This window comes from the organism of the source record quoted next, unplaced genomic scaffold (assembly GCF_019419815.1).
Source record: "Pyrus x bretschneideri cultivar Hongxiangsu unplaced genomic scaffold, Pyrus_bretschneideri_v1 Contig58, whole genome shotgun sequence".
Classification (NCBI taxonomy): domain Eukaryota; kingdom Viridiplantae; phylum Streptophyta; class Magnoliopsida; order Rosales; family Rosaceae; genus Pyrus; species Pyrus x bretschneideri.
Window position 1 is genome coordinate 1,749,169 of NW_025999796.1, and position 11,613 is coordinate 1,760,781.

General features: G+C 32.4%; 1 long non-coding RNA gene across 1 annotated transcript; it reads left to right on the plus strand.

The window, feature by feature from the left end:
• The first annotated feature begins 4,794 nt into the window (after positions 1-4,794).
• Positions 4,795-6,458, plus strand: LOC125471146. The gene is made up of 3 exons (XR_007253416.1): positions 4,795-5,425; positions 5,525-5,652; positions 6,044-6,458. It is a non-coding gene; the product is annotated as an uncharacterized LOC125471146 (long non-coding RNA).
• The last annotated feature ends 5,155 nt before the right edge of the window (positions 6,459-11,613 follow it).

Below are 11,613 nucleotides of genomic sequence, written 5' to 3' on the forward strand. Positions count from 1 at the left end.
AATAAGGAATCAAATGATCCACATGCCACATCATATATGGCATATCCATTGGAGATGGTCTTATGTGGCATTTTGATATTTTTGAAATTTTTTCTCTCTACCCGATTTGTCAAATTAAATTATTAAATTATAAATTTTTTTTTTCCTTTATTTCTATTTTATATTTTAAAGATTCTATGAAATTAATAGAAAATTAGTAGTCTGAAGCAAAAGGAACACCTTCTGCAAAAATAATAGGACATGCCCTTCTGCTTCAGTGGGTATTTCACCGGAGCAAATCTTGAGCAAATACTCTTTGAGTTTTTGTGCAAGATCAAGGTCCCAATTGGATTCTAGGTGACGCTCTGCTGCACTGTATGAAATTCGCCTCCACCGTCGCCGTTGTTGCTTCCACCTGATTCGTCTCTAGCGTTAGTTGATGTGATATAAACTAACACACCAATTAACCCTCTTTTTAAATAGTTGTAGTATGTGAAAGTAGGAATCGTTTTAGACCAGGGATTAGGAGGGATGCTAATCTACTCAAATTAGACTCAATTACACTTAACTAGACTCTTCTGACTCAAGACTGACTCAAAACTACACAAAACAAACAAATTGACTCGAAACAATGTGTATGGACGAATTCTAACTTATGTTGACTCAAAACACTAAACAGAAACCAGTTTGAAAATATTCTAACTAAAGGACACGAAATATAAAAGGGGAAGTGGTTTTTGACGAATTTAAAGTAAAAGCAAACAGATTTAAAGACTCTAAACAACTTTGGACGAAATTGGGTGTTTTAGTGGGTGAATGGCTAGCTAGAGGGTTCATCTCCACACATGACACATATGCATACAAATCTATTTCCAGTTATTATTCCTATAAACTATGAATGACAATGCCCTAAATTAATTGTGAACTGCACAAATTAACTCTCAGATTTTCCTAATTTCTTTAAATTGGACTCAACGACGCAATCAAATTATTCTTATCAAGTTCCCTATATGAACTGCATGATAGAGATACAAATCAAAGATCATTAAGTTCTATGAAAATCATAAGCATTGACAAGGCATTCGTAGCTATGAACTGCATGATACTCCTGCCATGGATTTACTTAACACAATCATGACTAGTGATTTCTACTACTTATAAATATAAGTTCATAACTATTAGTGAAATTCCCTTATATTTTAGCATCAGATTCATGCATGCAAACTAAGTGTGCACCCTTAATTAACATACAAGAATAAGTTATCAATCAAACAGATAAATAAAGCGCATTCATGTTTTACGAAACAATAACTGGAGTAAATCAATTCATATCACATATCTGTTCATGGCTTCAAATTCGCCTCTAACTAAAAAGAATTTAGTTCCTCATGTTCATCATAATTGAAAACCAAATTAAAATAAACATCGAACTAAAACTAAGGATAGAAAGAACCTAGAAACGCTTCAGCACTCCAAAGTAGGCAGCGACACTTCCTTGGATGGTGGCAGGCACGGCACTCTTCCTCTCATTCCTTCCTTGCACAGCACAAGTCTCTATAACTCTCAGAAACCTACGGCACACTCTTTGTATTTCTCTGAATTTCTCTCATGTGTGTCGTCTGAATTATGCGGCAGAAATTTGTATATATAGGCCTATGGTTATGCACAATTTCTGAAGGGAAAATGATTGCACAATCCTAGGGGGAAAAGGTTAAGGTTACACAGCAGAGAATGGGCCACCTAGAAGGAATAGGTGCGGCATAGAAATAGGACCAGATAAGGCCTTCTAGAAAGGGTATTATGGCAGGTTTCTAGAAGGACAAGGGATAAGGGGTGCGGCACCAATGTAGGAGAAGGATAGGGCTTCTAGAAACCTGATTTGTAGGTATCCTAATGTCATTTAGATGTCCTCCTTGCAGCTGGAATTAAGGTGGAATAAGATTATGTTAGGATAAGATAAGATAAGGTTGGATAAAGTTTGGATAAGATAAGGTTGTTTGGATAATGTTTCCTTCTTTTTAGCTGATTCCTTATCTTCCAAGCTTCCAAATTTGTTTCTCTAGATATTATGCACATTCCTAGCCTCTCTTGAACTTTAAATTCATCCATCCACCTTGCTCCATATGCAAGTTATCAATTCCAGCCCAAAATTGCTCTAAAATGCACCAAAATGCACTTTCTTGCCTTTTTTGCCATTTAAACCTACAAACACACGAAAATAGCTTAAATCACTATAATAAATAGAAACTAACTATGTAAATGCAAGAAAACAAGCTAACCAAGTCGCATAAATATGCTCCTATCATTAGTCAGCTTCCGTGAGTCGGATTGTGCATTGGCGCACCATGGAGGTGCTGGATTCATATTTGGTGGGGACTAGGTTTTTCAATTTGGGGGTTTTCTGAACGCGATGATTTTTTTTAGTCGAAATTAGTCCACAAATTGTGTGAAAGATGGAAAATCAAAGATTTTCTCTTCATGAGTTTGGTCTTGGTTTGATAGGAAGATGGATAGAGCATGAGAGAAAGCGAGAGAGGGCAAAAAATTTAATAAAAAAGATTTAATAATTAATTAAAAATTATTTGAAACTGCTGTCAAAATTGACAGCAACCCTTTCTGCTGGAGAAATTTTTTAGTGTTCGGTTGGAAAATTCTTGTGCTTTTTTTTTATTATTATTGTTATTAATGATTTGAACTTTTGACATCTCTTTTAAAGATGCTCTAAATGAAGCAGAAAAATAACATTTTATAAGGTTTTACTCCCTGCTTCTCGAGCTCATATAGATCAAGATTCAAGGCAAACCTTTATAATTAAGTCAAGTAAGAGAAAAGGCATGTTAAAAACTCGTTCAGCCAAGGCCATGTAAGATGCAAGTTTGGACTTTCTTGTGAATACATTTATTTCATCCCATAATATTTCAAAAATAAATTGAAAATTCTAGAAAGTAGATGTTGTATGGGGAGGAGAAGGCCTACAAGGAAGATGGAGAAGGGTGACGAAGGCTTGGTGGATGAGTTGTCGTCAAGGATGTGGGGGTGTAAGCTGGGTGGTGTCTTTAGTGGGGAGGGGTAAAATTAAGAGAGAGAATGAGAGGCACCATCTTAGAGAAATTTTTCATTATGACTGAAATATGGGTAGTAACATTATGTGTTTTTATATAAACGGTGGGAAATTGTATTTTTTAAATTATTAACTTTTTAGCACACATTTTTCATCATTGATATAATGACACGTAGTGTACCACTTCGTGTTCCAATCACCCTGAAAAATCTCTCGCCATCCTAGGGTAATTTTCGTGCTAGTTGGTATATCAATATTTTTTAAACTGAATATTGATTATCATTATTTGTTGAATTGAACACGGGTATTATCATTATTTCTTAAACTTAACACTAGTACCATCACTAGTTTTTAAACCGAACACTAACTATTTCTAAAACTAAACACGAATATTAATACTAGTATTATCACTATTTCTTAAACTGAACATTGACTATTTCTTAAATTGAACACTAATTATTTGTAGAACTAAACATGGATACTATCACTATTTCTTAAACTTAACACTAGTTCTATTGCTATTTCTTAAACTGAACACTTACTATTTCTTAAACTAAAAACTGATTATTTATAGAACTAAACAACGGTACCCTCAATATTTAGTAAACTGAACATTGACAATTTCTTAAACTGAACATTGACTATTTCTAGTACTGAACAACGGTACCATCACTATTTCGCAAACTGAAACTATTTCTAATACTGAACAGCGATACCATCACTATTTTGTAAACTGAACATTGACTATTTCTAGAATTGAACACAAGTACTATCACAATTTCTTAAACTGAATCTCACTATTCCTAGAACTGAACAACGATACCCTCATTATTTCGTAAACTGAACATTGACTATTTCTTAAACTAAATGCTCACTATTTTTATAACTGAACAACGGTATCATTACTATTTCGTAAACTGAACACTAATTATTTTTTAAGCTGAACATTGATTATTTCTTAAATTGAACATTGACTATTTCTAGAACTAAACAACGATCGTAAACTGAACACTTACTATTTTTTAAACTGAACACTAACTATTTCTAGAACTAAACAACGGTATCATTGCTATATCGTAAACAGAACACTGATTATTTCTTAAACTGAACACAAGTATTACCATTATTTCTTCAATTGAACACGAGTTCTATCACTATTTCTGAAACTGAACACTGACTACTTCTAGAACGGTTTAAATTCGGGATGAGAGAAGGCAGAGGTTTTGAAGATGGAGAAACTAAGGTTTGATCATGAGATTTGAAGGCAAAGAGAAAATGGAGGTGCTAGCGTTCCCTAATGACAATAGAGATGTTTAACGAAGTTCGTTATTTAACAAATTTAGGCCATTCTAAGCATTCCAATTGTATTTGGCTACTTGATGCCCTGGAGACTTTCTGTTTTCACATTTGAATTTGAATGGTTCGTTGGCTATCCATTGTTACTATCTATGAATTATGGCGATTAAATAAAACACCATATCACAGACAAACAAGAAGAGGACAAAGTAACCGCTCTTGCATAAAATTTCGATTTAATAAAAGAAACAACACATCTTTTATATATAAAGCTGGAGCTTCAGTTTGGTCACACACTTCGATAAAAATGATTGGATCAAATTGGCCCTAGGCTCAAAAAAAATCAAAACAGCAAAATTTAACGCATAAAATAATACAAGGGTAATTTTGTAAATTTAGTTTTAAATAATGCCCTGCTTCTTTGTTCCACACCACTTCATTCTTGCTTCACCGCGATTTGGTGAGTCTCGACTTCTGTCTCACAAACCTCTGCTTGTGTCGCTCTCTCCTCCACTGCTTCAACTCACAACCCCAATCTCCACCACCACAAAACATCAAATCTCCTTTTTTCGGTTTCTGAGTTGTAGGCAATTTAGGGTTAGGGTTTTTTGAAAGGGGCTTTCTACTTCAGTATTTTCTGCTGTTTCTGAGGTCTAACGGAGGAGGTTTTATCGGGCAAGGAGATAAAGCAATTAAATTTTAAAAATCTGGATTTACAGTTCGTATTTTGAGCCTGAATTCATGAAAACAAACTTAACCCATTATTTATCAGCGATAATTGATCTGATTAATTTAGTTTTTAATCATAATCAATGGCATGTAGCTTTAGCAGGAGTGGGGTTTGGGAAATTAGCCAATACCCATGTTGCTTTTTGTTCGTATGCTTTCCATTTCTCCTCTCTTGCCATCTTCTCTGTATTTTTACCCTTGGTTCCGTGGTTCTCCGGCCGCCGTTAAGGTTTGCTGGATTGTCCGCTTTGCTGAAAACTATGTCCGAAGGCCAGTGCAAGAGATCGCTATTGGTCAGCTTGAACCACCAACGATCTCTTCGTTGATATATCCTCAGCATTAGCAGACTGTTCTCCAAAGGTTGCTTTATCTGTCTTCCGTAGCATTTTACCCTAATATCGTTATGTATTATAAATTTATTACAAAGCTACAAGATATAATTCATTGTCTTTGCTTCAGGATTTTCAGCATGGGGTGGAATTTGTTGCAGAGCATGTACTCCCGCTGCTCATACCTCTTCTTATTGACCAGCAATTAAATGTTCAGCAGTTTGCCAAATACATGCTCTTTGTCAAGGATATTCTGAGGTAATAATTGAATGTTTTGAGTTTTACCCAAGTAATGTAGATTATTATCAAAATTGTAGAAAGAAGCAAACAACATATGCATGAAGATTTTATGAAGTACAAAGAACCAATCATGTTACCCTATGTCTTTCCTGAAATGCCTATTTAAATTTGTTCGTTTTGAAAATGAGTCAACCAAACCATTTTCTGGATCTTCCCAAGCAGGGACCATTGTTCTTGGCAAAATGCAGTAGTATTGAAGCTAAATGATGATTGTTTGAACTAGATTCAGGAAAATGTGAGTTTAGTAGAGAAATACTGTGTTGCCAGAATTTGGCATTTATGTTAAATGCTGCTTTTGGTATTTTAGTTTGTTTTTTTGCGTTGTGTTGATTATTGTGGCTGCTTGCAGGACCATGCTTTATTTCTTCAAGTTGGCAACGATTGCAGAGGTAAGCTCTCTGATGAAGTCATCTACTTTACACTTTATTTCTTTTTACATATGGCTAAATTTTTTTCATGGATTTATGTATTTCTTTCCTGTGAATTCGAATTCAAATCGGATTTATAGATTAGTAGAAACAAATTTCATGAATTTTTTTATTTGCGTGTGTGTTGGTTCTGTTCTTTAGCTACAAGCAAATAATCTGCATATAATTAGTATTTAGGATCTAATTTTTTTGGCTTTTCAAGAGTAGCAGCAAAAGGTACCTTTTCTTTTTTTCTATTTTTGTAATTTTCAAATGTGATTAAATTAGTTGTCAAATGATTTCTTTTTTTTTTTTAACAATTTTTTTTAACAAACGATATTATATACACTAAGGGGGGAGGGGGTGGGCTTAGTCTCACAATGGACTAGCAATGATGTGATTCAATCAATTGTTTATTAAATATTATTCTCTATTGTTAAAGACGTTCAAAACATCTTAAAAAGCGTGTAATGCCGGTTATAAAAAATGTTTTTTGCACGAGGATAATAATGTGATTTGCAAACAATAATAATGTGATTAAATTAGTTGTTAAATTATTATTATTATTTTTTTTTTAATTTTTAATTTTTTTAAACAAACGATATTATCTACACTAAGATGGAGGAGGATGGGTTTAGCCTCACAATGGGCTAGCAATAATGTGATTCAACCAGTTGTTTATTAAGTGCCGGTTATAAAAAAAGTATTTTGCACGCGGGTAATAATGTGATTAAATTAGTTGTCAAATGATATTTATTTATTTATTATTTTTTAACAAAATATATTATCTACGCTAAAGGGGAGGATGTGTGCTTAGCCTCACAATGGCTAGCAATAATGTGATTCAATCAATTGTTTATTAAATATTATTTTCTATATTCTTAATATAAATTCTATAAAGACCAATTTTATTATATGAATTCAGCTACTTTAATTGGTTTATGAGGGATTTCTTCTAGTATAATCTAAGATTATTCATTTACTTTAAATATTTAACTTTCCTTTTGTCAATTTTCGCATACAAATACATTTAAAACATGTAAGTCGCGTTTAACACACCGTGATTCAAAAAATGAAGACTAGTAAGTCAAGAAAATAAATAAACCCACCACTCCCAATTAACCAATTTGTCAAAAAATAGATACCGCCAACATTTTTTGACTATATATACCAATAAATAGATACCGCCAACATTTTTTTGACTATATATACCAAAAGAAGATAAGAAGAAAAAAAAAAGGGAAAATTGCAGACTTAACAAAAAAAAATATCAATGCAGCCATCAAATCACCCCATATAATGACCATATGAAAATATTTCAGACTTGGAGTGCATGGAACCGTCAGCTCAAATCTTTGACCATGCGAAGGTAGTACGGATCAAAGTGGAAAATCATGTGAGTTGAAGTTTGGGAGCTACTACCTTTTTGCTGTTTTTTTTTTTTTTTTTTTGTGGAAATTTTGGGAGCTACTACCTTTGGCGTGAACAACATAGAGAAAACATGAACGATGCTATGATTAAGAGATTGAAGGATCACCTATTTGTGGCTCGAGCATATTTTCCTAGTATCGCGAAATTTCCATCACAGGACAAGTTGTCTCATGAGTTAAGACAAAATATTCAGGAGGTGGAGCATGTTCTTAGTAAAAGTACTATAGATGCTAATCTACCCCAACAGTAAGTTGTAAGGAGGTAGGAATAACAAAGAGATCTAGAAAGGAAGAGGGATGTTAAACAGACAAAGACTTGCCGTTATGGGCAAAATCGAAAATTTCATTGTTTGAGCCATTTTAATTAGATTGATTTAGTATTGGATTTTGTCATAATCATTAAATAAAATAAAAATTAATGAAAAGTACTTCAAATCTTTGTATTTTAATAAATAAAAAAATCATTCATTAACTTTATTTAATACTAAAAACAAAAAAATAAAAAATAAAAAAACCATAAAAAATTCAAATTGCAGTCGCCGTGTCCCCCCACCTCCCTTTTCCACACTCCACTTTTTTCCCCTATAGTCAGCTACATTAATAGATTTTATTTTATTTTTTTATTTCTTTGTTTTTTTTGCTTAGAATAAGAAAAAAACTTCAAATTGAATTACATTCTCCAGTATTATTTTTGTGGTGTTGTTTTCCAATAGCAGTCAAGATGACGATAGATTTTTCATTGTGCCCAAAACACGGGATGATACATCACGTGTCTCTATACAAGTTGTGAGATTCTTATGTTAAAAAATTAATAACATAAAAAATAAAATTTCTCACCACTTACATAATAACAGGGGGTGTACCATTTGCGTCACGGGCATAACAAAAAATTTCTCCAAGATGACATCCAAGCTCAAGAAATTGGATGGAGAGCTACATTTATTATTGTAGGTATGTGAAAAATGTGAGGAAATTTTAATTTGGTAATTGAAAACAGCTTTTTGAATAATTATTGAGAACATAACCTTCTCGAGGTTTTGATCTAAAGGATCACTTATAGGTTCATTGTTTTTGGCACAATAGGTGCTTTTGCAGGACCAAAAAGGGTCCAAGTTTCAAACCTTATGAAACTGAACCAAGAATTAAACACTATTTATAAAACTTGACCAATAAGTAGAACTACTCATGAAACTAGACCAATAAGTAGACCCTATTTATGAAACTGGACACTACTTATGAAACGAAACCAAGAATTAGGCATTATTTCCAAAACTAAACCAATAGGTGGAAGCTATTTATGAAACTGGACTATACACTATTTATGAAACTAAACTAAGAACTAGACAATATTTATGAAACATGACCAAGAACTAGGTATATTTATGAAAGTGGATCAATAACTAAGTACTATTTATGAATTCGAACTACGAAAGAGACATTATTTATGAAACTGTACCAATTACTATACATTATTTATGAAACTAAACCCAATAACTAGGTACTATGTATGAAACATGACCAGAAACTAGACATTATTTATGAAAGTAGACCAAGAATTAGACACTATTTATGAAATTGGACCAATAAATATTGTAGTACTGTTTAGTTTAATAAAAACTGCATGTCATTTTTTTTTATTTAATGGTGTCATTTTCATTAAAATTTAAGTTCTTTTGTCATTTTTACTAAAATTTAAGGGGTTTTCGTTAAAATTTAATTTTTTTTTCCATTAATAAAGTTATAGCATAGTTTTTTTGTTAAAATAAACTTAGCTCAAACCTTTTTCATGAAAGTTACCTTAAATAAAATTATCACATGGTTTTTTGTTAACATTCAAAGTTTTCAAGCCATTATCGTTAGTTTTCTTTTTGTTTTATGATTGTGCGTAACTAATTCTATTTTTTGCTAGGGCGACGCCACGAGCCTTAGCAATAATATGTAGTTTATTTTCAATTTTCTTATGACATTATGCATGTAGGTTTTGAATTATTAATCACTGTGTTTGAAATTATCTAATTGTCTTGATGCTTGATCACCATTAGGATATTTAAAGAAGTAATTTGATGCAATTTTGGTAGGGGACTATCCCTGAAATTGACGAAAGTTTCTTGGTTCATATGTGTAACATCACTTAGGATGAACACCACGCCTTAAGGGTTGCATGGTTTTTCAAAAAGTTTTCACAGAGCTTAATGAGTCTTGCATGTTTAGATTCGATATGGACACCACAGACGAGTTGCATGTTTGATATACGTTCTATGTTAAGGGTCCAAGTAGAGCATACTTTAGGAAAACCTAACCTTCAAAATATGCATGTATAAGTCATAAGTAATTAGAAAACTACGTATGAGGTGACGGCGAAACCCTAGTGCTTAAATTGATTTTCAAAACCGTTTTCTTTACTTTGCCGCTTTCTTTAATTGTTTTAATTTAAAATTCATTTTTATTATTTTAGGTCATAAAATCAACCTTTTAGCCAAACTTTGTTTTAAATAATTAATTAAAATTTGATTTTACATAAATTTTTTTAACTAATCTCTGTAGAGAACGACCTTACTTGAGCTAAGAAACTATGATATCCCTACTTTTGTAGGTGGTAAAAATCTTGTCATGTACACAAAGATGGGTCATCCATACAAATTGGGATTCAAGTGTCTTTTTTTTTTCTTTTTTTTTTTTTTCATCTTGGTTGTGCTCATATCTGCTACAATTTTCTCGTTGTTAGGGGATAAATGACAATTTCATGAAGGTTGTCAATCAGCGTTGCTACATCCGTTTTTGTCTCATAAGTGATGTACATTAATCTGTTGCATGTACTCAAATCGCCAGATTTATAGGTTCCAAACTTGAACTCCTCGTTAGTGGATATTAATAAAGTTCAAGCCCTAATTGAAAATAACTCTCCATCGGATGGTATGATCCAATTCTATAAGTTTTCCACCTTAAGATGTTTGTCCTAGATGTGACAACGGAAGCCCCAAAGAGGCATTTGTACCCAAGCACTAAAATACCTATAAATTACACATGCGTAGGAGAATTGTTTGGATAAAAAATTGATGATAATTGATAATTTTTAATTACAGTAGCTGCTCATATCATTAAAACTATTTAGTCGCATTTTCTCATTAAATGTCGACAAATTGAAAAAAAATAAAATAAAGCCAAATTGGAAAGGTGCAAATTTCATTTTTAAGAGCTATTGGAAAACATGGAATAAAGAAACCTATAATTTACACCCAAATCTTGGGCGTTTGTAATGAAGTGAAATAAACTCACCAGTATGGCATGATGCTTCATATATGCAGTCACATTTATGTAAGTACAGTGTTACTTTAGATGTGAGACTTATGGCATGTGGAGACTGCATGCCAACCACTTGATAATTTATTACTTGAAGCCATTTTTTAAAGTATGAAAATGCCATGAAATTCTTATCCAAAGATTTCAATTTAAGAGCATAAAGCACAAAATATGTACTCAAAACCTATTCTAGATAAATTTGGTTTATATTGCCTCAATGAGTACTTTTGTTCGTTCAAACTAAAATTATATCGTTGCAACATATTCTTGAAAGAGTAAAGAGTGAACTCTTGGTAAGTCTGTAAAGCTATTTGTGTATATGGCGTGTATTCACCATGAAGTTTAATAAAATACTTGTATATTATTTTGGTATTTCTCTAATTTTTTTTCCCAATTGGTTTTTCCAAGTAAGATTTTATCGAGGCAACTATCATTAATTGGTGAACATTTAAGCGGGAGTGTTATAAATATTATTCATTATCTAGTTGTTCACTTTTGGGTCAATATGTCATAGCTCAATAGTTAAACACCTTTCTATGTAAATCCAACAACTATAAATAGGCACTCTAATGAGAAAGAAAACACTCCTTGATTTGTCCTTCATTTTCTCTCTTGTCTCTCTGTATTCTCTCTTATTCTCTAGTTTATTTGCAACAATATACAAGTTATGTAAAGTACTAGAACATGTTGAAACAATGAGGAACAAGGATATAAAGCATGTTAATCCAAGTGTCTAACAAGTTTCTTGCAATTTATTGAAAAGATAAAATGTATGGTGAAAG